Source organism: Mustelus asterias, chromosome 4, assembly GCF_964213995.1.
Source record: "Mustelus asterias chromosome 4, sMusAst1.hap1.1, whole genome shotgun sequence".
NCBI lineage: Eukaryota > Metazoa > Chordata > Chondrichthyes > Carcharhiniformes > Triakidae > Mustelus > Mustelus asterias.
The window spans coordinates 83,362,677-83,383,114 of record NC_135804.1 but is presented as its reverse complement, the minus strand read 5'-3'; the positions used below and the strand labels follow the sequence as shown (position 1 = coordinate 83,383,114).

Genomic DNA, 20,438 nt, shown 5'->3' with positions numbered 1-20,438 from the left:
TGGACCGGCATACTTTGGAATAATGCCCCTTCTTGCCGTAGGCGGAACACAACACCGCTTTAGCTGGACATCGCTGCCGAGGGTGTTTCACCCCCCCACAGAAGTAACACTGCGGGCCACCTGGAGCTGCTGCCGTCGTCAGGTCCGAGGCTGGAAACGCAATCGCGCAGTTTTTCGGTCCCGCTGAATAAAGTGGAGTCTGCGACTGCCCCTGCCACAATGTCTCCACGTGGTCGTCGGGGTACATCTCCAGACTTTTGGAGGCCGTTTCTAGAGCGTCAGCTAACTCTATGGTTTTAGTGAGATCAAGGTTACCTTGCTCCAACAGCCGAAGGCGGATGTACGACGAGCCGATTCCCGCCACGAACGCATCTCGAACTAGGTCGCTCATGTACTGGGCTGCCGACACTGACTTGCAGTTGCAGGCTCTGGCTAGCTGCTGAAGCTCGCACGCGTACTGTTCCGTTGTTTCACCGGGCTGCCGCCGTCGAGTGGCTAGAAGGTGTCGAGCATGGATCTCATTCGGCGGTTTGTTGTATCGCTTCTTGAGAAGCTCGAGAAAGGGCCCCTTTGTAGTCGGTGGCCCCACGGATCGCTAAGTATACAGCGTCGCTTACCCTCGCGTGGAGGACCCGGAGTCTGTCGGCGTCGTCGGTGACCGCTGTGGAGGCGTCGAGGTAATCTTGGAAACACTTCAACCAGTGGTCGAAAGTGTTCGATGCTCCCGCCGCACGTGGGTCCAACATAAGCCGTTCGGGTTTAAGCATTTGCTCCATGTTTTCTTTTGTCGTTTTTTTTTCAAAAAAAAAAGAATTTACTTGTTGGCAATAAAATTGATGCGCGATATAACACACGAGAGGCTGGATGTACTCGGGAAATAAAGGCTTTTATTGCCAACAATAACAGAGCTACTATATACAGTATATGATCCCAGACTAAAGGGTCACCAGGCAGAGCAGTGACCTTTATACCTCTCCCAGGAGGCGGAGCCAACTGGGGTGTACCATAGGACTATATTAACAGGTAGAACAGCCCAACCCTAACCCCAACAGTAACATATCTACAGACTCATAGTACTGGCCAGACCATGGCTCAGCACTACCTGGTGGGAACCAACAATGGTTCACCACATGGAGGAAAGTGTAACCGGTTTGATTAGTAAGTTTGCGGACTACACAAAGGTTGGCGGAAGTGCGGATAGCAATGAGGGTTGCCAGAGGATTCAGCAGGATATAGATCGGTTGGAGAGATGGCAGATGGAGTTCAATCTGGACAAATGTGAGGTAATGCATTTTGGAAGGTCTAATACAGATGAAAAATATACAGTAAATGGCAGAACCTTTAAGAGTATAGATAGGCAGAGGGATCTGGGTGTGCAAGTACACAGGTCACTGAAAGTGGCAACGCAGGTGGAGAAGGTAGTCAAGAAGGCATATGGCATGCTTGCCTTCATCGGCCGGGGCATTGAGTTTAAAAATTGGCAAGTCACGTTTCAGCTTTATAGAACCACACTTGGAGTACAGTGTTCAATTCTGGTCGCCACACTACCAGAAGGATGTGGAGGCTTTGGAGAGGGTACAGAAAAGATTTACCAGGATGTTGCCTGATATGGAGGGCATTAGCTATGAGGAGAGGTTGGAGAAACTTGGTTTGTTCTCAATGGAACGACGGAGGTTGAGGGGTGACCTGATAGAAGTCTACAAGAGTATGAGGGGCATGGACAGAGTGGATAGTCAGAAGCTTTTTCCCAGGGTGGAAGAGTCAATTGCTAAGGGGCATAGGTTTAAGGTGCGAGGGGAAAGGTTTAAAGGATATGTACGAGGCAAGTTTTTTTGCACAGAGGGTAGTGGGTGCCTGGAACTCGCTGCCGGGGGAGGTAGTGGAAATAGATACAGTAGTGACTTTTAAGTGGCGTCTTGACAAATACATGATAGGATGGGAATAGAAGGGTATGGTCCAAAAAAGAGTAGGGTTTTAGTTCAGTCAGACAGCATGGTCGGTGCAGGCTTGGAGGGCTGAAGGGCCTGTTGCTGTGCTATAATTTTCTTTGTTCTTTGTTCTAAGACCATGCAGAACCCAGCATGCCAATCCTTGGCTCCAAACTTTGGGCCTTCCCGCCTCTGATGGGATGATGGGAATTGAAAGTTCTGTCCAGTAGATCCCCCTGTGATCTTGTCAATAAAATTCCATATAGCATAAATGCTGGAAATCTAAAATAAAAATAGAAAATATGAGAACTACCAGCAAGTCTGGTAGCATCAGTGAAGAGAGGAACAGTGTTACTGTTTCAGATCAATGGCCTTTCACCCAAACCTAGTACTCATGGTCAAATTTATTCACTTTTCATTTTTGAAGTCCTTGGTCTGCATGTAGTGACGAGACCATTGCATCATCCAACTACAAGACTGATATATTACAAAATTATGAACATTTGAGATATTTCATTGGGACTGTTGTCAGATATTTTTGAGAGCTGACCGATTTTCTTACATTCTATCTGGAGCTGGCACTTGATATATTCTAAGTAGCGCTCGGGCATGTCAATATTTTCTACGCAGACCTGGCCTGTGTTGGTATATTTAATTCGGAGCGCATGTCAATGTATCTTACTGGGAATGGGCTGATTTTGATGCATTCTCCCTAGAGCTAGTTATATCATGTGATATCATAGAAATCATAGAAACCCTATAGTACAGAAAGAGGCCATTCGGCCCATCGAGTCTGCACCGACCACAATCCCACCCAGGCCCTACCCCCATATCCCTACATATTTTACCCACTAATCCCTCTAACCTACGCATCTCAGGACACTAAGGGGCAATTTTTTAGCATGGCCAATCAACCTAACCCGCACATCTTTGGACATCATGATCTTTATCTGGGTGATCACACTTTCTTGCTGTACTGAAAGCTAATTTGCTACCAATTGATTGGTATCACACCTCCCTTTATCTGGATAGCCCTCTGCTCGGGATAACAGCAATTCTTTAAGGGCTGCATTTACTTTCAGACTAGAAGATGGCAAACAAATTATTGTAAAAATGACATTAACCATTCCAATTGGGAAGTGATTACAGGAAATTACTTCCAGGTTTACTGGAAGCACCTTAGGTAACTGGATCAAACCTTGGTGATAATACATAGACATATTACAATTACAGTGGGCTAATTTAAATTGCAGCTGACAATTTTTTGCACGGATACTATGTCCAGGTATCAATCAAATAGATCAAAACGAATGGGCAGAATTTATGACTATCAGGAGGAGGCAGGTTCAGGTGCTAGTAGGTGGGTAAAGAGCCAAAAACTGATATTGGACCAGGAACCTGACATTCTGCCCAGTGTCTCAGGTAGCTCAGCTTCTATGGTAGGTTGCTGCTGACATCTGAAGCCCCCCAAAACAAGGTCTCTTTCCCAGTAGACCAGGAGGACATACATCGTCAATGGTCACCAAGGTGGCTGTCATTGCAGGACCTTCTGACTCTCCAACTCAGCACTCCCTCTCACAGCTTCCCCAGATCTCTACCTTCCATGTAGCTCTGAGCTCCCTACTCCATGGAGAGGAAGCAGTGAGTTGTGACTTGAAGAGGTGGATTGTGTGGAGGTGAAGGATGAACAACCTTTGTGGAGAGTTACTGCAAGGCACAGATCAGAATAAGTGAGCGTTTTAGCTGTTCAGGTGGGAATGTGAGGAAGTACTAGTGAGAGAGGAATACACAGAACTACAACTTCTGTTAGTCTGCGGAGTGCTGTATGGGAGAATCCTGGAAAAGGCAGGGTGGTGGTTGACACATGACAGTATTATGCCAATCAACTTTTCTGCCCTCCTGAGGTTCTTGTACCTATTGGGTACCGTATCCAGGTCCAAGCGATCACGTTCGTGCTGCTGACTTCCTCAGCTACTTCCATCCACACAAGCTTGATTTAAGAGGTTGCCCGTCTCCTCCCACCCTTCAGAAACATCCCATTGAATTCCTACAGTGCAGAAGGATGCCATTCGGTCCATCAAGTCTGCACTGACTCTCCAAACGAGTCTCTTACACATGCCCAACCCCCACCGCCCTATCACCGCAATTCTACACATTTATCATGGCTGATCCACCGAACCTACACATCTTTGGACTGTGGGAGGAAACCAGAGCACCTGGTAAGACAAACCAGGGCAGGACTTACATAGTTAATGGAAAGGCCCTGGGGAGTGTTGTTGAAAAGAGAGGCCTAGGGGTGCAGGTACATTATTCCTTGAAAGTGGCATCACAGATAGACAGGGTGGTGAAGAAGGCATTTGGCACACTTCCCTTCATCGATCAGAGCATTATGTTACAAACTAAACTGGGGTTGTTCTCCTTGGAAAGACGGAGAATGAGGGGAGATCTAATAGAGGTGTACAAGATTATGAAGGGTATAGATAGGGTGAACAGTGGGAAGCTTTTTCCCAGGTCGGAGGTGACGATCACGAGGGGCTACGGGCTCAAGGTGAGAGGGGCGAAGTATAACACAGATATCAGAGGGACGTTTTTTACACAGAGGGTGGTGGGGGCCTGGAATGCGCTGCCAAGTAGGGTGGTGGAGGCAGGCATGCTGACATCGTTTAAGACTTACCTGGATAGTCACATGAGCAGCCTGGGAATGGAGGGATACAAACGATTGGTCTAGTTGGACCAAGGAGCGGCCCAGGCTTAGAGGGCCGAAGGGCCTGTTTCCTGTGCTGTACTGTTCTTTGTTCTTTGTACAACTGTACAAGACATTAGTAAGGCCATATTTGGAGTACTGTGTACAATCCTGGTCGCCCTGCAATAGGAAGGATGTTATCAAATTGGAAAGGGTGAAAAAAGATTTACAAGGATGTTACCGGGACTTGAATTGTAAGGAGAGACTGGATAGGTTGGGACATTTTTCCCTGGAGCATAGGAGGATGAGTGGGTGACCTTTTAGAGGTTTATAAAATCATGAGGGGCATAGATAAGGTGAATAACCAAGGTCTTTAGGGGAATCCAAAACTAGAGGGTATAGGTTTAAGGTGAGAGGGGAAAGATTTGAAAGTGACCTGAGGAAAAACTTTTTCACATCGAGGGTGGTGCATATATGGAATGAGCTGCAAGAGTTGGTGGTAGAGGTGGGTACAATTACAATATTTAAAATACATTTGGACAGGTACATGGATGGGTAAGATTTAGAGGGATATGGGCCAATCACAGGCAAATGGGACCAGTTCAGTTTAGGAAACTTGATCAGTGAGTTGGGCCAAAGGGCCTGTTTCATGCTGTATATCTCTATGACTCTGGAGGAAATCCATGCAGACACGGGGAGAACATGAAACTTTCACAGTCACCCAAGGCCAGAATCGAACCCAGGTCCCTGGCACTGTACTAACCACTTTGCCACCATTTCAGTCCCTCAGATCCCATAGTAGGCCCTCCAGGTAAGTTTCCACGACCAGGGGCAGAGTCTGGGATGAGCGGGATGAGATGTAGTAGGTAGGGCAGACAACTTTACCCGATCTCCCCTTTATTCCCATGATTGCTGAAGCCTCAGGAATCAGCGCACTGTTGAGCCATTCTCATTGCGTCTCTTTAACCAGAAATCTAGCATATCATCACCCTCTCTGATTGGGAAATCTGAAAGTGCAATGTTAATCCTGTGACTGAGTTTAAAAAGTCACGATGAAGCTAAGTGCAGTAATAAATGGATTGCTGGCCTACTGCAAGTCTCATTGCTCCCTCTAGATTTGTTGAAATATAACTGTTCCCAGTGTGTTTGGAAATGTTTTTCCTATTTCTGAGGTTTACTGCAGTCAGTTTATTTTTTCCTATTGCACATTTCTATTTTGGTCAGTATAATTCCTCTTAAACATCGCTGATTTTATAGCACAGCTTAGCTACCATGGTGATGCATATTAGTTTCAGTGCTTCGATCCACATTGAACAAATGACTATTATTTATGAAGGTCATGTTAGTTGACATTCTTTCTGGTCAAGCTGTGGCCAAACAGACAAGTTCTCTTTATTAACACTTAAGTCTACTTCAATTTATTCTTCTGTTCAGCTTGAACAGTATTCTAAAATTGAATTTCACACACTTGTAGGCTGGCTGACTCTCTTGGTGGTATGTTATGGACAGTACTGACATCAGGAGCCACCTTTAGCAAGTTAATATCATTTTTATAGTTAATGTTTCGAGTCCATATGTTTTCAGTACTTTAGCTGTCTGTGAGAATGTGGGCGGGCCCTCAAGATCCGGAAGACGCAGTTCACTCTGGAAAGAACGCGATTTCAGATTTTCCCCACCCCTCACCAGTGACATCATCAGGTTCGCATCCATAACAGTTGTGAACCTGCTTTATATTCATTTAAGTATATTTAAATGTTATTAACCCACCCCCTCGCCAGATATTGACACCCGCCGTATATTGACACAGATTCACCCAGACGTGAACCTGTCATGGGTGTCTCCCAGGGGTGGAAAGGTGAGTATAGCCCCCAGGTAGAGGGACATGGCTTGGCAGTAGCCTGGCAATGCTCTCTGGCACTGCCCCTAGGCACAGTTTGGCATTGCCATGGTGGCACCATAGGGTGGGGGGTTGGGGGTGTGGAGGGTGATTCATTTCGATGTGGTGGTGGTCATTCGTGGATGGAGGATCTGGGATGCCAATGATGGCCATTGGGGAACGAGGGGCGTGTGCTGGCTCAGAGTGTGGGGGAGGTGGGGTGAGGGGGAAGGGCTGATGATGGCAGTGGGGAGGGGAGAAGGGGCCAATGATTAGGAGGGGGAAGAAGGAGCTACTCTGATTGGCAATAGGGAGGGGAATCCCTGGAACCTCTGTGGTGGGCTGGGGGGGAGGTTTACTCAGATTATGATTGGGGCAACCTTTAAAGATGGTGCCCTGATCTCAGGGCAGCCGGGTTTTGCTGGTGTGATTAGGTGTCCCGTTTCCCCCCCCCCCATCCACCCGTTTGATGGCATGAAACACACACCCTTGATTTTTTTTGGCAGAGTGTCGTAAGATCTGTAGAGAAAAAAAGTTGGTTTCTCGTTGGAAACAACACCTTGCCATTTTGTGGTAAAATTTAGCCCATTATCTTTGTTTCTCTTTCTGTGGATGCTACTAGACCTGCTGAGTTTTTCCAGCATTTTCTGTTTTTATCTCAGATATCTTGTCTCTGGCTGTTAGTCTGCAGAATATGTGCCAAACAGATACCACACAACATAACCATTGCCTCATTCAAAGTCCAAATTTTGTAGTTAAATGAATAATCAAAACTTTTGCCCCTATAATATTGGGGAGGAGTCGGAAGTGGGGGGGCGGCATTGCCACTGATCAATTTTTTTCCCTACCCAATGTCTGGTGGTAGAAAACAGGGAAGTCTCATTTTGCTAGGATCCTTATTCATCTCCCTGACACCACCATATATGGAAAAACATAGGGCGTGATTTTCCCGCCCTGCTACGCTGGGCGAGTTGCGGAGCAGGAAATGTCAGTAGAGGCCAAAAACAGGAATCATAACCGGCGTCCAGCCGATCATGATCTTTCCGGACCATTATTTTTAATGTAATCAGCCTCGTGGCGGGGAAAGGCATGAGGTTGATTTAAATGTTTATATACTCATTTCAATCTATTTAGCGAGTCCAGGACAGTATCATCCATGCTCACTTATGTTTCTGACCCTGTCGGTGAGGTCCACACCAACAAGGATCATGTATGGTCCCTAGCAATGGGGACCAGGTGTGATGGCCTCACTGGTGGGACCGGAGGCCATTGAGGCCGCCCAGGAGATCGGGAGCAGGTGGGGTGCCCGGTGGGCAGTGCCAGCCTAGCACTCTGGCAGTGCCCACTGGGCATCCTGGCAATGCCATCCTGACCCAATGGCAGTGCCCAGTGGGCACCGGGCAGTGCCAAGGGGCGGTGCCTCACAGGCATGGGGACAGAATAGGGTGAGCCAGACTTGGGGGAAGTAGGAGGGAAGGGAAGGGGGTACTCTGCATGGGGGGGTTGGGGGCTGGCCAGCAGGAGGCTGGCCATCAGGTATAGGGGGGAGATCGGGTCTGGCAATCGGGAGGCCGGCCATCGGTAGAGACATGTCAACTGATCTCCCAATATACTGAGAGATCAATGCATTTGCAGTGGCCCCCTCAGCAGTTTGCTCAAGCGGGATTAGGCCCCCATCGGCGTGAATTGCCTGAAGGCCTCTGTGTTGCACAGAGTGCCATACATTCATTTCATTAAGCTTGCCCAAAAATGGGTGGGAAAACCCTACATTTTCCCACCCATTGGGTACTTAGAATTTTTAGGGGGAAATCGTGTCCATCATATTCTCATAAACTATTGATATCAACCAGAAGCATCACTGCATGTCTGAAAGTAACCTGAGAGAAAAGCTACCAGCTACATGTAACCAGAATAAAATGTTCAGCCACAAAATAACTATTGTGACTGTTCAACGGCTTCATATGATGTTCCTCTTCTTGTATTGTAAGTGATGGATTTAAAAAGCATGGAACCCTTGAAAGGGGAGAGAGGGAAAGGAACAGAAGGGGAGGTCTATGATAGGACTGACAGCAGGATAGATTAAATGACTAAAGGGGTGATGGTACCTCAAGGAACCCCAAAGTTGCACCGAGAAGAGAACAGGCTCTGGGAGAAGGCAAGTCCCTCTACAGCACTCGATGTGAACCAGGAGGAATGGGAATGAATTCTCTCAACCTTCTAAGTTACCACTACCTGATGTCTTTTGTTGTACAAATTCAACCGCAGCCACGGACTGGACCTCCACCACCTACAGTCGAGATAGCAGGTCTCTATCCAGTACCAGACTCCCCAACAAGTTCTTTACAGTTTTATGAGCTCCTCACAGGATCTTGTTTTTTGAAGTTTTTGAATAATTTTTTTTATTTTGATAGTTTTATGACCACTTGATGGGATTAAGTTTTTTCAAATGGGCTTCGAATGGCTGTGTTTTACTGACAGTTTTATGAGCTCTTGAGAGGATTTTTTTCAAGTGGAATTTGAATGGGTGTTTGTTTTGACAGTTTCATGAGCATCTCAAAGATGTCATCATAGAACTCGTGAGTTCTGCCTATAATGGATATTGGGTGATTGGTCACGAGAAATACAGTGGTTAGCACTATTGTCTCACAGCGCCAGGCACCCGGGTTCCATTCCTGGTCACTGTCTGTGCGGAATCTGCACATTCTCCCTGTGTCTGCGTGGGTTTCTCCCAGGTGCTCCGGTTTCCTCCCACAGTCCAAAAGACATGCTGGTTAGGTGCATTGGCCATGCTAAGTTCTCCCTCAGTGTACCCGAACAGGTGCCAGAGTGTGGCGACTTGGGGATTTTCACAGTAACTTCATTGCGATGTTAATGCAAGCCTACTTGTGACTAATACATTTTTTTAAAAATGGGATGTACAGGAGGATCTGGGTTGGGGCATTGGAGGGATATGGGGGAAATGGTGTATATATAGGGCACATGGGTATATATGGGGGTGGGGTTTTATGGACAAAGCATGGAATATGGATGGGCATGCGGCTGGATGGGATGTGAGGGGATGAGGGTTAAGATGCCTAACACTCGAGCAGAATTAGGCAAATGTCCCAGGGATCTGAGATGTGACTTTTAACCTGCCTGGCTTGACATCCACCTGTTTCTGCTGCTGCCCTGCTTCGGGAGGTGGTGGCCCCAACCTGTTCCTGCCTCCCAGCTGTGAAAATGGCATGGGCATGCAGGGGACAGGAGCAGGATCAGGAAATGGCCCGACCCGCAGTTCCCTCACAGATCAAAATCCAGACCAAAGTCTCTCCATAGTATAAACACCCACATAGCACACAAATGTATGCATATCCACATGGACTCATATATATAAAAACAGAAAATGCCGGATAAACTCATCCAGTCTGGCAGCATCTGTGGAGAGAGAAACAGAGCTAATGCTTTGAGTCCATTGGAACGGCAGAGGGATAGAAATGTAATGAATTATAAAGTTGGAGATCTGGTCTGGGATATGTCAGGGCTACGGAGAGCAAAGATTTCATGGACTTAAAAGAAAGGTGGTGTTAATGGTGCCATTAAGGACTGAAGGGTGTCAATAGTGGCATAAGGATAAGATAGCAGAATGTGTTAATAGGAGAACAAAAGTCAGTGCTCAGTGGGAACAAAACTGAAAAACAAGGGACAGGTGATAATGTAGAGAAGGGGTGTGGTTTTGTTGGAGCAAGCCAAAGGAACCAAAAATAAAAAGGTGGGGTCAAGATTCCTGTGCTAGGAAATTCAGTGTAATTCTATAGGGGAGAAACCATACTAGACTAATACCTAACAGGCCAAGCTTATATCCGCTGGAGTTTAGAAAAGAAAGAGGCAACTTTATTGAAACATACAAGATCCTGAGGGGTATTGACAAGGTGGATGTGAGAGAATTCTCCCTTCGAGTCAGAGTCCGTTTACAACATGGAAACAGGCCCTTTGGCCAACTTGTCCATGCCGCCCTTTTTTTAACTCCTAAGTTAGTCCCAATTGCCCACATTTGGTCCATATCCCTCTACACCCATCTTACCCATGTAACTGTCTAAATGCTTTTTAAAAGACAAAATTGTACCCGCCTCTACTACCATCTCTGGCAGCTTGTTCCAGACACTCACCATCCTCTGTGATAAAATTGCCCCTCTGGACTCTTTTGTATCTCTCCCCTCTCACCTTAAACCTATGCCCTCTAGTTTTAGACTCCCCTACCTTTGGGAAAAGATATTGCCTATCGAGCTGATCTATGCCCCACATTATTTTATAGACCTCTATAAGATCACCCCTCAGCCTCCTACGAGAAAAAGTCCCAGTCTATCCAACCTCTCCTTACAACTCAAACCATCAAGTACCAGTAGCATCCTAATAATTTTTTTCTGCACTCTTTCTAGTTTAATAATATCCTTTCCATAATAAGGTGACCAGTATTCCAAGTGTGGCCTTACCAATGTATTGTACAACTTCAACAAGACGTCCCAACTCCTGTATTCAATATTCTGACCAATGAAACCAAGCATGCTGAATGCCTTCTTCACCACTCTGTCCACCTGTGACTCCACTTTCAAGGAGCTATGAACATGTACCCCTAGATCTCTTTGTTCTGTAACACTCCCCAACGCCCTACCATTAACTGAGTAAGTCCTGCCCTGGTTCAATCTACCAAAATGCATCACCTCGCATTTATCTAAATTAAACTCCATCTGCCATTCGTCAGCCCATTGGCCCAATTGATCAAGGTCCCGTTGCAATCTGTGATAACTTTCTTCACTGTCCACCATGCCACCAATCTTGGTGTCATCTGCAAACTTACTAACTATGCCTCCTATATTCTCATCCAAATCATTAATATAAATGACAAATAACAGTGGACCCAGCACTGATCCCTGAGGCATACCGCTGGTCACAGGCCTCCAGTTTGAAAAATACCCTCTACAACCACCCTCTGTCTTCTGTCATCAAGCCAATTTTGTATCCATTTGGCTACCTCACCATGGATCCTGTGAGATTTAACCTTATGCAACAACCTACCATGCGGTACCTTGTCAAAGGCCTTGCTAAAGTCCATGTAGACAACATTAACTGCACTGCTCTCATCTACCTTCTTGGTTACCCCTTCAAAAAATTGAATCAAAATCAATCTTGTGAGAGAATTTAGAACTGGAGGTTACTGTTTAAAAGGAAGAGGTCGCATGTTTAAGACAGATGGGGAAATTTTTTTTCTCTCAGGGGGTTATGATCTCTGGAACTCTCTTCCTGAAAAGACAGTGGAAGCAGATTCTTTGAATATTTTTAAGGCAGTGCTAAGTAAATTCTTGATAAGCAAGGGGGTGAAAGGTCATCTGAAGTAGGTGGGAATGTGGAGTTTAGGTTACAATCAGATCAGCCCCATGATCTTATTGAATGGCAAAGTAGGCGTGATAGGCTAGGTGACCTTCTCCTGCTTCTAATTCCTATGTTTTTAAACAATTTATAGTCAGTGAGGGCATTCCTGCTAGGAAGAATCAAAGGCTGTCTTATACAATAAGTTATCAACTTATAAACTTACGAACTCATCATTTTAGATATGGTACAAAAGGGTTGACTTTGCTGTATACATTCAGAAATTTGGTTTTGTGTCAACCATGGCTCACTCAATCTGGAGGTAGAGGTTGTGGATGCAAGTCCCACTCCAGAGACTTAAGCACAAAATCTAAGCTGCATTGCAATACTGAGGGGTTGCTGTACTGCTGGAGTCTCCAGGCAGGATCTTGAGCCGGCACTCTCCAGGGGCTCAAGATCTGGCGAAACCTGGAAATTGCAAATCACGCCAGCAGGATCATGATTTTCAATTTTTGCCCCCTTTTGGCTACGTAATCAGGTTCACACCCATGATGGGCAAGAACCTGATTTAAATTCATTTTAATAAATTTAAATGTAATTAACCACCCCCTTGCTAGATCTTCCACCCTCATTAAAATTCCGTACCTCTCAGCGTGACATCACGTTGGTGACCTTTATAACAGATTCACCTAGACATGAACCTGCCGTGGGGATCTCTCCGGGGGCACAAAGATGAATATAGCCCCCAGGGGAGAGGGATGTAGCCAGGAAATGCTCTGACAATGCCCTCAGCACAGGTTTGCACTACTCTGACAGGAGGCACTGCCAGGTGCAGGCTCCAGGGGGAGCCCACATGTGGGGACTCATTTATTTGTGGTAGTTGGGGGTGAGTGGACGTGGGAGGGGTGGGGATGTCGCCAATGTTGGGGGAGGGGGTTTGGGGGAGTGGGAGATGATAGGTGTGGAGAAGAGAGGGAGATGCCGGCAATTAATGCAGGGAGGGGATTATGCCAGTGATGATGTGAGGAATGGGGGGTAGACAATTATGGCAATGATGAGGGGTAGGGTGTAGAGGGAGATGCCGGCAATGATAGACGGGAGAAAGAGAGGAAGAGGCCAATGGTGATGGGCGGGCGGGGGGGGTGGGGGGGGGGGGGGGGGATGGCGTGTGTGGGAAGTGGAGAGGCAGATTCTGGCGATGACTGTTTGGGGTGGTGGGGAGCCTGATACTTCCATGGGGTGGGGAAAAGGTTATTTTTTGCTCTGATCGAAGTGCCCTTCGATCTCTATGCAGCATGTTTTACTGGTGTCTTCAGCAATCGTCCCTCAAAATGACAGCATGAAACACATCCTGCTGCTTTTTTTGACAAAAGGTCAAAAAATCTGGAGAGAAAGCCTGCCTGTTTCTCTGCAGGGATACATACCAGTTTTCAGTCAGATCCTGACATTTTGCCATTTTTTCGTAAGATTCTGCACTCCATCTTTTGGATGAGATAGTAAACAGAGGCCCTATCTGCCCTCCCATGTAAATGTAAAAGAGCCCATGGCAATATTTTGAAGAAGAATAAGCAAGTTATCCCCAATGCCCTAGCCATTGTTTGTCCCTCAATCGTCCTCACAAAAAATGTTTATCTGGTTGATTTGATTTTTTATTGTCACATGCATTAGCATACAGTGAAAAGTATTGTTTCTTGTGCGCCATACAGACAAAGCATACCGTTCATAGAGAAGGAAACGAGAGAGTGCAGAATGTAGTGTTACAGTCATAGCTAGGGTATAGAGAAAGATCAACTTAATGCAAGGTAAGTCCATTCAAAAGTCTGACAGCAGCAGGGAAGAAGCTGTTCTTGAGTCGGTTGGTACGTGACCTCAGACTTTTGTATCTTTTTCCCGACAGAAGAACAAAGAACAATACAGCACAGGAACAGGCCCTTCGGCCCTCCAAGCCCGCGCCGCTCCCTGGTCCAAACGAGACCATTCTTTTGTATCCCTCCATTCCCACTCCGTTCATGTGGCTATCTAGATAAGTCTTAAACGTTCCCAGTGTGTCCGCCTCCACCACCTTGCCCGGCAGCGCATTCCAGGCCCCCACCACCCTCTGTGTAAAATACGTCCTCCTGATATCCGTGTTAAACCTCCACCGCCCCCCACTCCCCCCCCCGGCCTCACCTTGAACCTATGACCCCTCGTGAACGTCACCACCGACCTGGGAAAAAGCTTCCCACCGTTCACCCTATCTATGCCTTTCATAATTTTATACACCTCTATTAGGTCACCCCTCATCCTCCATCTTTCCAGTGAGAACAACACCAGTTTACCCAATCTCTCCTCATAACTAAGTCCTTCCATACCAGGCAACATCCTGGTAAATCTCCTCTGCACTCTCTCTAAAGCCTCCACGTCCTTCTGGTAGTGTGGCGACCAGAACTGGACGCAGTATTCCAAATGCAGCCGAACCAACGTTCGATACAACTGCAACATCAGACCCCAACTTTTATACTCTATGCCCCGTCCTATAAACCATAAGCTTTCGGAGCAGAGCTCCTTCGTCAGATGGAGTGGATATCTGTTCTCAAACAGGGCACAGACACAGAAATCAAATTACAGAATACTGATTAGAATGCAAATCTCTACAGCCAGCCAGGTCTTAAATGTACAGACAATGTGGGTGGAGGGAGCATTCAACACAGGTTAAAGAGATGTGTATTGTCTCCAGACAGAACAGCTTGTGAAATTCTGCAAGTCCAGGAGGCAAGCTGTGGGGGTTACTGATAATGTGACATAAATCCATCCTGGACTTGCAGAATTTCACAAGCTGTTCTGTCTGGAGACAATACACATCTCTTTAACCTGTGTTGAATGCTCCCTCCACCCACATTGTCTGTACATTTAAGACCTGGCTGGCTGTAGAGATTTGCATTCTAATCAGTATTCTGTAATTTGATTTCTGTGTCTGTGCCCTGTTTGAGAACAGATATCCACTCCATCTGACGAAGGAGCTCTGCTCCGAAAGCTTATGGTATTTGCTACCAAATAAACCTGTTGGACTTTAACCTGGTGTTGTGAGACTTCTTACTGTGCTTACCCCAGTCCAATGCCGGCATCTCCACATCATGACCGTCCTATAAAGGCAAGCATGCCATATGCCTTATTCACTACCTTCTCCACCTGTGACATCACCTTCAATTATCTGTGGACTTGCATACCCAGGTCCCTCTGCGTATCTACACCCTTTATGGTTCTGCCATTTATCGTATGTTAGTTCTACCAAAATGCATCACTTCACATTTATCTGGATTGAACTCCATCTGCCATTTCTTTGCCCAAATTTCCAGCCTATCTATATCCTTCTGTAGCCTCTGACAATGTTCCTCACTATCTGCAAGTCCAGCCATTTTTGTGTCGTCCGCAAACTTACTGATCACCCCAGTTACACCTTCTTCCAGATCGTTTATATAAATCACAAACAGCAGAGGTCCCAATACAGAGCCCTGCGGAACACCACTAGTCACAGGCATCCAGCCAGAAAAAGACCCTTCCACTACCACCCTCTGTCTTCTGTGACCAAGCCAGTTCTCCACCCATCTAGCCACCTCCCCCATTATCCCATGAGATCCGACCTTTTGCACCAACCTACCATGAGGGACTTTGTCAAACGCTTTACTAAAGTCCATATAGACGACATCCACAGCCCTTCCCTCGTCAACCATTCTGGTCACTTCTTCAAAAAACTCCACCAAGTTAGTGAGGCCTGACCTCCCTCTCACAAAACCATGCTGACTATCGTCAATGAGTTTATTCCTTTCTAAATGCGCATACATCCTATCTCTAAGAATCCTCTCCAACAACTTCCCTACCACGGACGTCAAGCTCACCGGCCTATAATTTCCCGGGTTATCCTTCCTACCCTTCTTAAATAACGGGACCACGTTAGCTATCCTCCAATCCTCTGGGACCTCACCTGTGTCCAGTGACGAGACAAAGATTTGCGTCAGAGGCCCAGCGATTTCATCTCTCGTGTCTCCCTGAGCAGCCTTGGATAGATTCCATCAGGCCCTGGGGATTTGTCAGTCTTTATATTCCCTAAAAAACCTAACACTTCCTCCCTTGTAATGGAGATTTTCTCTAACGGGTCAACACTCCCCTCCCCTCCCCGCCAGTCAACACATCCCTCTCCTTTGTGAATACCGACGCAAAGTATTCATTTAGGATCTCCCCTACTTCTTTGGGCTCCAAGCATAATTCCCCACTTTTGTCCCTGAGAAGTCCGATTTTTTCCCTGACAACCCTTTTGTTCCTAACGTATGAATAAAATGCCTTGGGATTCTCCGTAATCCTGTCTGCCAAGGACATATCGTGACCCCTTTTTGCCCTTCTAATTCCTCGTTTGAGTTCTTTCCTATTTTCTTTGTATTCCTCCAGAGTTCCCTCTGTTTTTAGCTGCCTGGACCTAACGTACGCCTCTCTTTTCTTTTTGACCAATCCCTCAATTTCCCTGGTTATCCACGGTTCTCGAATCCTACCCTTCCTATCCTTCTTTTTTACAGGCACATGCCTATCCTGCAGCCCTAACAACTGTTCCTTAAAAGACTCCCACATGCCAGATGAGGATTTACCCTCAAACAGCCTCTCCCAATCAACAGCTGCCAATTTTTGCCTAATCCCACTAAAGTTAGCCTTCCCCCAATCCAACACCTTACCCTTGGGACACCACTCATCCTTTTCCATCACTATCCTAAAGCTAACAGAATTGTGGTCACTATTTGCCACATGTTCCCCTACCGAAACTTTGAAGACCTGACCGGGCTCATTCCCACTACTAGGTCCAGTATAGCCCCCTCTCTAGTCGGGCTATCTACATATTGTTCCAAAGAACCTTCCTGTACGCAAGAAGGTGGAAGAGAGAATGTCCGGGATGCGTGGAGGCCTTAATTATGCTGGCTGATTTGCTGAGGCAGCGGGAATTGTAGACAGAGTCAATGGATGGGAGCTGGTTTGCATGATGGATTGGGCTACATTCACGACCTTTTGTAGTTCTTTGCGGTCTTGGGCAGAGCAGGACCCATACCGAGCTGTGATACAACCAGAAAGAATGCTTTCTATGGTGTATCTGTAAATGTTGGTGAGAGTCGTAGCTGACATGCCAAATTTCTTTAGTCTTCTGAGAAAGTAGAGGCGTTGGTGGGCTTACTTAACTATAGTTGGCATGGAGAGACCAGGACAGGTTGTTGGTGATCTGGACACCTAAAAACTTGAACCTCTCGACCCATTCTACTTGCTCTCCGTTGATGTAGACAGAAGCATGTTCTCCTTTATGCTTCCTGAAGTCGATGACAGTCTCCTTCGTTTTATTGACATTGAGGGAGAGATTATTGTCGCTGCACCAGTTCACCAGATTCTCTATCTCGTCATTGTTTGAGACCTGACCCACTACGATGGTGTTGTCAGCGAACTTGAAAATCGAGTTGGAGGGGAATTTGACCACACAGTCATAGGTGTATAAGGAGTATAGCAGGGAACTAAGACAGCCTTGTGGGGTACCAGTGTTGAGGATGATCACGGAGGAGGTGATGTTGCCTATCCTTACTGATTGTGGTCTGTGGATTAGGAAGTTCAGGATCCAGTCGCAGAGGGAGGAGCTGAGGCCCAGACCACAGAGGATGGAGATGAGTTGGAGATGTGGTTGTTTTCATATTGCTATTTGTGGGAGTTTGCTGTGGACAGTTGGTTACTGCATTTCCTACTTTACAATATTGATCATAAGACTGGACTTCAAAAGTACTTCCTTGATTGTAAAATGATTGGTGATGCCCTGAGGTTATGAAAGGTGTTATATAAATGCAATTCCTTTTATATAATATACTACATTAAAAATGTACTTTAAAATTTCAGGATAGCTTGCCTTGTGTAGTTTTCTCTAGATTTTTGTAATTCTCCCACATGCTTAATAATGCATTCTTTCTTCAATTATTTATTGTTTCTATCATTTTTAATTCATGTCAAATGTTTATATTCTGTTTCTTCTGAATTATTATTGGCAACGGAGGAAACTATGCAGACCCAGTTGTGTGTTGGATAAAACCTGCTGCTCCTATAATTTATGTAGTTTTTTTTGGTCAAAGTTTAAAATACAAAATCTTTTGGGAAATTGCCTGATTAGCTTTTCCTTATAAAACATGTATAATAAGAAGCAAGCACTAGGATATTTTGTAAACTTAAGCAAATCCTTAAGGTTAATAAGGCAAGTAACGGGCTAGTGGAACTCTACACAAAGTAACTTATAAATAAGGTTTGAGCTATTCAGTTTCGAAGGATATGTTTCTTCCTTTTCTCCTATGATAGGGAATTGTTATATGGGTATCGTTCAGTATGGCATATAAACCCTTGGCATCTGTTGACACAGAATGAGGGGTTTGGTGGAAGCAGATGTAGTCTGCAATGATCATTTCCCAAAAGGATGTATGACTTCGAATGCCGGCCGTGAAATCATCCCATCTGACATTCACCTTCTTACATTTCCCCTGAATGTGTGAAATTTAATAATCATTGCTATTTGACAGAGTCTGGTATCTGACTTATTTTAAGTAGGTTGATGTCTTAATTAAGATTATAAACAGGGAATTCTCAGATAAATTAGTGATTGTCAAACACTCCTGTACTCTCCAAACACACTGGCACACTCCATAGATACCACACTAATACTGATGTATTACAGGGATCTCCTACAAATGCCATCACACTTCAAGGACCCCCTACAAATACGATCACATGCCATGGACTCCCTGAAAATACTGACAGACTCTAGGGCCCTCATGTAAATGCTTAATACACTCTTTGGGGCTTCCTTCACATATTGATATATATATTCTAAATAATAATAAACTATCAAGGAATCACCTGTAAATCTTGGCACACTTCCATCAATTGTATCTAAATATTAACTTGCTTCCTAGATATCAACAGGAAATACTGGCACATTTCCTCAGATGCTGCCAAGCTGTTGGGAGACCTCCTGAAAATATTGAGGGACGCAGTGTCATAGTGGTAATGTTACTGAACTAGTAATTCAGACACCCAGGCCAATGCCCTGAGGACATGGATTCAAATCCTATCACGGCAGCTACTGAAATGTAATGTCAGCTAATAAATCTGGCATTGAAAAAGTAGTCTTAGTGACCATGAATCGATTGATGTAAAAACAATCTGTTTCACTCATGACCTCGAGGGACGCAAATCTGCCACCCTTACCTGATCTGGCCGTTTTTATTCATTCAGAGGATGTGGGCATTGCGGGCGGGCCGGGGCCAGCATTTATTTCCAGTGCCTAATTGCCCTTGACAAGGTGGTGGTGATCTGCCTTCTTTAACCGCTGCAGTCCATATGATGTAGGTACACCCACTGTGCAGTTAGGGAAGGAGTTCCATAATTTTGACCCAGCGACAGTGAAGGAACAGTTATATATTTCCAAGTCAGAATGGTGAATGGCTTGGAGGGGAACTTGCAGTTCGTGGTGTTCCCATGTGTCTGCTGCCCCCTTCTAGATGGCAGAGGTCATGGATTTGGAAGGTGCTGTCGAAGGAGTGTGTCAGTGATGGAGGGATAAATGTTTGTGCCATTTGAAATGGCCCAGTAAGCTACTCAGAAGTATCTAACCACTACAAAACCTGCAAAAAGGAATGAAACTGACTGACTACCTGACACCAACCTGGGCACCAGAAACAACAATAGCATACCCAGCCCTGCTGATCTTGCTTGAGTCCTCCTTACTAACATCTGGGGGCTTGTGCCAAAATTGGGAGAGCTGAGTCACAGACTAATCAAGCAACAGCCTAACAAAGTCATACTCATGAAAACGTATGTTAGAGGCAATGTCCCAGACAACACCATCAGCAGCTCTGGGTATACTGTGCCCCTGATGTGGAGATGCCGGTGTTGGACTGGGGTGAACACAGTAAGAAGTCTCACAACACCAGGTTAAAGTCCAACAGGTTGGACTTTAACCTGGTGTTGTGAGACTTCTTACTGTATACTGTGCCCCACCAGCAGAGGAAGAGTCCTGTCCTGCCAGAGGTGGTAACACAGTGGTATACAGTCAGGATTATTAATACATTCCTGGAAATCCCCTGAATACCTTGACACACTCACAGAGCTCCTGAAAATACTGCCTCATGCCCAGGGAAGTCTCATAAATGTTTGCATACACCCTGTCCTAATTTCCAGAATGCAGTGACACTTTACCAAAGAAAAGCAATCCAATTATTGTAGAAAACGCTTTTTTAGTGGCAAATAAAGCAACAGAATTAGCATGCTTGGAAGGAAACAAATAAAATAATCTGACTGACTGAGGTAGGCCTCTTGTGACGGGATTTTATGATACAGGAATTCTGCTTTAAACTCGTGCTATTGAACATTCAGGTGCTAATGTCACACTGTGGGATTTCAACAAACAAATTCCATTTATATCATTCCTTTAGTGTGCAAAAGCATTCCAAGATACTTCACAGGGACATAATCAGACAAAAATGGATGTCAAACCAAAGAGGGAGACACAAGAGGGGTGATTGTGCACTTAGTTAAAAAGGTGGGTTTTCAGCAGGGTCTTAATGGA

At 45.6% G+C, this 20,438-nt stretch overlaps 1 protein-coding gene and 1 long non-coding RNA gene across 2 annotated transcripts in view; one reads left to right on the top strand and one right to left on the bottom strand.

Annotated features, from left to right (window-relative positions):
- Positions 1-20,438, top strand: part of LOC144492818 (connector enhancer of kinase suppressor of ras 2) — a 751,457-nt gene that overhangs the window by 678,940 nt on the left and 52,079 nt on the right. The window lies entirely within an intron of this gene.
- Positions 869-20,438, bottom strand: part of LOC144492821 (uncharacterized) — a 105,748-nt gene continuing 86,178 nt past the window's right edge. The window contains exon 3 of the long non-coding RNA XR_013497642.1: positions 869-2,210. This is a non-coding gene — a long non-coding RNA (uncharacterized LOC144492821). The remainder of the gene's footprint in view (positions 2,211-20,438) is intronic.